The sequence below is a fragment of the Eleutherodactylus coqui genome, chromosome 4 (genome assembly GCF_035609145.1).
Source record: "Eleutherodactylus coqui strain aEleCoq1 chromosome 4, aEleCoq1.hap1, whole genome shotgun sequence".
Lineage (NCBI taxonomy): Eukaryota > Metazoa > Chordata > Amphibia > Anura > Eleutherodactylidae > Eleutherodactylus > Eleutherodactylus coqui.
The window spans coordinates 86723446-86730533 of record NC_089840.1 but is presented as its reverse complement, the minus strand read 5'-3'; the positions used below and the strand labels follow the sequence as shown (position 1 = coordinate 86730533).

The following is a 7088-nucleotide window of genomic DNA, read 5'->3' as shown; positions in this document are numbered from 1 at the left end:
AGCTGTCACCCCCCTCACTGGTAGCACCCAGGGCCGCCCGCACCTGCTGCACCCACCTTGCTGTGCCACTGCAGTATTCTCCTCCAGCAACTGCTACTCTTGAGAACTCATGCACATGGGCAAGTGCCATGTAAGTCAGTGAAAATCTGATTGTTTTCCATGTGAATTTATGTGCAAGTTTCATGAATGTGTGAGGGGTTTTGCGATAAACACATGTTTTGCATCAGATTCGCATGTGATTTTCATGCACATTTTTCTGACGCATGAAGTTCTCATAATGGTGTGGAAGTTCTTCTGTCCTGGCTGACCCTCACCACACATGTAAGGAGGATCTCATTATTTACCCTTTTGGCGCCCACAAATTGCTTTTATGTTTTAAACACCAGCCGAACGGATGAAGGGGTTATCCCTGAAACACATCCTCATATGCTGAAGACGTATTTTATTAAAAAAAGAAGACGTTTTCCACACGTTTTGCTCGCTTCCTACCACTTCCAGTTTTTAGTCGTATTCTCTTGTTCTATTACATCCACCCAGGTGGTGCATTATCTGGTCAGGCAGCACCTCCACCATTGAAGATATCATTCTACTCTTTTCACCTTATATATAGATCCATCCTTCACAATTAACACGACCATACGGGTTTTGCTCCCCCCCCCCCCCTCTCTCTTTTTTCCTCCTTGTTCACAACTACAGAGACATCATCCTCTAATCTGGTTGTGTTACATTTTTTCTATTTTTTTTTAGTTAGTTAGGGGACCCGTTATCTCGATTGCGAGTTTATGTAAATTAGCTCAAAATATATTTTTTTCTTTTTATATATTTTGAAATTTAGTTTTTTTTTATAGAGGACATTTTCAGTCCATTTTATGTTTTGCCAAGTTTGGACAAAATATAATTAATAATTAATTCATTTATAATTTTAATAACATTAATACTAATGTGTGTATTTTCTGACTCCTGTTACTACTTGTTTGCAACTACAGACAGATGTTGTCCAGAAGTCCTCAGACCATCTCAGAGCCGCAGCTTCAGCAGTGAGCAGGAAAAGTGAGTATCTTTTTTTGTTTTACAGCTAAACCCCTTCACAACCACCCACATGGCTTTTCGTTGCTGACATTAAGTGGATTTGCCTTCTTATGGAAATGCATCCAAAACCTGGCATGGTTCTCCCAAGCCAGGGGGAGTGGGCGCTTGGCTGTCTAATACAGCTGGGCATCTGCTTTATTGGCACAGACTGGAAGAACATTGATGTTAGCCGTTTAAAGGGGTGTTCGCATATCGGCTTTTCATGGCCAAGATGGAAAAACCAAGCACTCTTTTCCAATAAGCTTTCAGAAAAAACCAAGCGCTTTAGGCAAGCGCTATTTATAAAGTTCTCATAAAAGTGAATGTGTTCTACGGTTACTGCGTAGCACTGTGTGCTTTTGGTTTCCAAAACTCCGTGACGCAGAGTAGCACCATTTGCTAGGCTTTTGTGGTAGCTCACATTGACTTCAATGAGAGCAACAGGAACAGAGCTCGGCTAAAGTGCTTGGATCTTTCTGTAGGCTGCCGCTTGGAGGCTGGGAGCCATAGCAAAAGAATGGCTGGAGGATGGCGATGATAGGATAGTAACATAGTATGTTAGGCTGAAGAGAGACAATGTCCATCTAGTTCAGCCTGTTTCCACCCCCCTTGTTGATCCAGAGGAAGGCAAAATAATTTTTTAAAATGGGCATTTAAAGTTTCAAGCAGGTGTTTTAGTAAACTGTAAGTCTTTTAAAATAAAAAAATTAAAGCAAAACACAAGCAATTCAAATGTTTTCTTAATGACATATTCCTGTACCAGGGTGGTGAGTTCTTATCTGTATTCAAAGGACCAGACGCTATGTCCTACAGAGATGCCATATGAGATTTGTGGAGGATAAGCAAGAGGAGTATGAGGATCCTGGCGGTCATAAAATCTTTCATGCTCATGGTAATAGGTACTCTAGCATTTTAGCATTGCTAAAATATGGCCTTGGAGGCGCTGGTTGTTGAGTTCGGGGTGGCTCATACCAGGGTGTTTGCCACATAACTGAAATCTGCCTACTGCTGCATACAGTATCTGGCATCCGGTGGACAGTCTCAAAAACAACAACATCTTTAAATGCTTTTCCATTTTTCATTCTTTAAGTGATTGTTAACAATTATGCTTTGAGAATGTCATTTTGCAATTTTCCCATGCTTCTTGTACATTTCTCTCCTTAGGTACATCCATCCAATCCCCCATGATCACAATGTCATACTGCTTTTAGAACTTGGCTATCTGATGTAGAAAGAGCTTATCCATGCTTGTCCAAGAGGCCTATAGTAAATGCCTACAATGGTGTCCTTTCTCTTGTTCTCTCCTTGTGGTTCTTACCTAAACAGTTTCAACAGAACTCCCATGCTCTGAAGCTTGAATCTCTGTGGAGATGATGCTTTCCTATCATACAACACAACACTTCCTCCCTTTTTATTAGGTCTGTTTCTTATAAATAAGTTGTATCCTTCAAGCCTTGTATTCTAATCATGTGTATCATCCCACAAAGTTTCTGTGATGTCTCTGACATATTTCTCTTCCTGTGTTACGAGCTCCAATTCTCTTTGTTTGTTTCCCATGCTCTGTGCATTAGAGTAGAAATATTTTAGTTTGTGATGGGTGTCTCTTGCTCCACTACTTTCCATCTGAATTTTTCGTCTTTGTTCTTTCTTTTAACTTCTAATAGCAAGGTTCTCAATTGTCTTCATTAGCTGTATATTTTTACCTGGCCTTTCACTTCCCTTATTATTCTAGTTTAAAGCTCTCCTGATGAGTGTAGCAAGGTGTCTGCCAAATATATGCCTACCTGTCTTTGTAAGGTGCAACCTGTCTCACATGATAAATATCACTGGCTACAATTATAAATGAGGTTCTTAGCGCACATTTTGAATAAATTGTGCGAGCCCATCTGCCCCGTCACGGCGACCTCATTCAGATGGGTCCCTACACTAAGACTATATTTGTCGTATTAACCCTACTATCTTCTACTTTATATAAACCACCTATGTAAAGCTAGATAGTTATTGGTGCTGTGAGTGACCATACAGGCAAAGTGCAAAATCATACTGCAAGTAATAAAGGGGTTTTCCAGGAATAGCTAGCTTCTAAATACGTAATCACTAAACTTCCTCTAAGCATCTGATATCCTCATCTATGTCCAAGCATTGTAACTTCTGACCACCAACTGCAGGAGACCCCGAAGTTCAGGGACTGCGGGCGTAATAGTGAGGATATCAGAAGCTTGGAGCTCATCTAGCAATCACTTCTATAACCACTATAAAAATGCTATTTCATTATTCCCAGAGAGTCCCTGTAAAGCCGACCAATTACACTGCAGATCTCCTGTTCTAAGTGTTAGTGTAGGGACCCATCTGAATAAAGATGCCATGGGAGGCCAGATGGGAAGAAGTACTAGAAAATGTGAGCTACCCTTATTTTATTGTGGGATGATCTGGAGTGTAATTGGAGGGCTTTATCCATTGCAGTATGTCCTGTATTCTGCTTCTGTTCTATATGGTCAGTCACATCAGTGTCAGACCTGCTTATTTAAAAATATAAATATTGATCCATTACATAATGAATAAAGAATAAGCATTTAAAATTAGACAATAAATGAAATAAATATATGACAGATACTACATATAAATCTACTACGTATAAGGAAAATATATGCATTAGGGGAAAAGACAAGCAAATACATACATCACATATATGCACAGTACATGCTACCTGCAACTACTTTAAATACTAAAAAATAAATATATCACATATACATACTTAAAATATACTACAGCATAGAAAAATATAACATATGGATATAGACAGTACACACCAATGAATATATTACAATACACAAATATATCATAAATATGGATTATGCATAATCATAAATATAAGTAACATCATAGAAATATATGCTATATATGAACAATACATATCTATAAACATAATCATTAAACATAAATATCTGATATGCGGACAATATGTGCTTATAAATACATTACATCATACAAATAAATTAATCAAATATAAAGAGAATACATACGAACTGTAAATGTATTACACACTACATATATCACATATACAATCATACCTAGAAATATTACACATATAGATATTATGCATTGTTTGCATATTTGATATATTGATTTATAAGTATATTAAAATATTTAAATAAATATACTAAATATAAGGAAAAAAGTATAAGGAAATAATGTATCAATATAGACTACACATAGCTAGAAAAATATAATACGTTATGCAAATAAACATATCACATATAAAATGCCATCTATAAATATATTATCGCATTCAAATAGAAATATCACATATATAGACTGCTCATACCTATAAATATATGACAAACTATAAACTAAAACTACTTAAACAGACAAAAATACCAATTACTATATTAAATTATACAGACAACATAAACTGCTCATAAATATATGATATTATCCCAATAATGTATCGCATATAAAGAAAATATATACCTAAAATATATGACGTTATTTAAAAAAAAAACCATCACATATAAAGACAATAGATGTTACCTATAAATACATTACATTATACAAATACATATACCACATATACAGACAATACATCAACTAAGAAAAGGAAAAAGATATCTGCTCTCCGCCAGTTGATTGTAGCTATCGGCCTGCAACGAATCCACGCAATTCACGATGAAGAGACCTGGACTTCTTTTCTTCAAGCTCTCAAACACAAATGACACAAGATGGCACGAGTTTACAGCTTTAGACATTCTATAGCAATTATGATGTCATGCCATGTCTGTGATGTCATATGCTCTGTGATGTCATCATAGCTGCCATTGTTGTTCTATGCTGCTTAGATCTTATAATGTAACATACAATTAGATTAGGATTAAATACTGGAATTCCTAAAAATAGGAACAAAAAAGCTGACAGCAGAGAATTGTAGCGTATAGATTCATGTCACAAAATGCTTTGCTTCATCCACATTATGGGCAAAACTATCTAATGGAGTTGCCCAAACTTGGCCACCCCTATATATACTGTACACTCTAGTAGAGTATATGGATGCAATAGAGGGGTCCCCACCTAGGACTTCCCTCTATACGCCACAGCAGAGACCTACTGCAGAGAAGCTTATGCTCTGGAAGGATCAGAATGATTATATATTATGTAGCTGAATAAACAAACAATAAGGCGCTCCATAGTGTAATACTGCACAGTGGGAGAATGGTACCTGGAGCATATATTAATGGAAATGTAGCAGAGTCCTCTCAGCAGCAACCTCTCCGGTGACCGGACAAACTCTGGTGTAGGCAATACAGAAGAAGATACATCGCAGGTCGATGTGCGCTCAGACAAAGGAAGGAGACTGGGAGAGTCAGTAGTGTCAGCGACAACACGTTTCACCACCGTAACCTGGATGGGCCAGATGATGGCGGCGGTATGGCGCTGGAACACGTTGCCGCTCACAGTGCTAACTCTTCCTGTCTCCGTCCTTTCTCTGAGCGCACCATCTACCCATGATTGTTCTTCTACTATAGTCACCCATCCATTTGGGAAGGGGTCATGTAATACCAGTGATCACAGCAGACTGCTGGGCGTTTGTGCTGGCAGACCAGAGACCATCAGCTAATCGCTGGCAAGTCCTCACCCATAGAAGAGGTTGTCCAGATGAGACTCGTCACAGTTTGTACTTTTTAGATGGGCAAAAATATAGGGGGAGATTTATAAAACTGTCTACAAGATAAACTGCCTCAGTTGCCCCTAGCAACCAATCACAGCGCAGCTTGTATTTTGTATTCTGTTCTGGTAAAATGAAAGCTGAGCTCTGATTGGTTGCTAGGGGCAACTAAGGCAGGTTATCTTTAAGACGGTTTCATAAATCTGCCCCGCAGCGCAGTGGCGTAGCAAGGTGAGGTGATATCCAATGCGGAAAATTTTTTTTTGTCAGACCTGAGCCCCTTCATTTTTAAAATTCATTAAAAAAAAGAAAATCAAGATACTTACAGTTACAAGCGTAATTTTCTGGTTTATTTACGTAACATTGTGAGCAGAAACACTAAAGGACTTTGTCTCCTAACTTTGTTCTCTGCAAATTTTAAATAGCTTCATCAAGATCAGTAGCGCTGCCTGTTTGGGTATAAATTAGCTCAAACACGCAGGCACCGCCGCAACATTCAGCAGAGATGCCAGCGTTTGCATTCGCGTCGGGTCACATGACCGATCTTGTGGGCTGTGACTGATAACCCAGGCAGTCATCAGTGACGCGCATAAGCAGCCACTGACCAGGTATATATGCCTTTTGATTGGTGGTGGGCGTGCGAGCTCATAATTTGCGCTGGCTCGCCCACTCAGAAGACCACACATCATGATCTATCTGTTTCCTCACCGTGATTACACAATGCTGTGAATGAGCCCATTGAAAGCAATTGGTTCTTTTGAATGTGTTTGGCACTCGGGGATTTTCCTAGGGCAAAACAGAGAAATCACACCTGTGTAAAAGAGACGGCTTCTCTCACATGGACGGTTTTTAGCTGCATTTTCTGCACATTTTAATCGTGCGCTGAAAACGCAATATTAGTTGGGCTATAAAAATTGAAATTTACAGGAGTCACTTTTTCCCGTGAATTTAATGGGCAGCCCTCTAGTAGTATATGTGATTTTTCTTTATTCAGTCGTTCATGGATATCTATTGCTCTTATTAAAAATTATATAAAACCTGCGTTTTACTATTTTTTATGCACCTCCATTGATTTCCATGGGCGATTTTAGCGCCAAAAACACAAGAAATGAGAAATAGAGCGTTCGATTTTTAACACATATAAAACGGACTGAAAAAATGCTGGTGTGAGAGGCCACATTGAAATACATGGGGGCTTTAGGCCAACTTTTATATGACCGTGTGCTGACAGCGTATCATCGGTGGGTAGATCCCGCGGGTGATAGCACTGTCACTAGCTCCCATAGCAATGCATTGCAGCACCCATATGAGCACTGCTGCATTGCATGCCTCAGAGCCACGAAATTCAGCACAGCATGTT

The 7088-nt window shown here is 38.9% G+C and overlaps 1 long non-coding RNA gene across 1 annotated transcript in view; it reads left to right on the top strand.

The window, feature by feature from the left end:
• The first annotated feature begins 985 nt into the window (after positions 1–985).
• LOC136624672 (uncharacterized) overlaps positions 986–7088 on the top strand; it is a 70736-nt gene continuing 64633 nt past the window's right edge. Inside the window, exon 1 of the long non-coding RNA XR_010792376.1 lies at positions 986–1050. This is a non-coding gene — a long non-coding RNA (uncharacterized lncRNA). The remainder of the gene's footprint in view (positions 1051–7088) is intronic.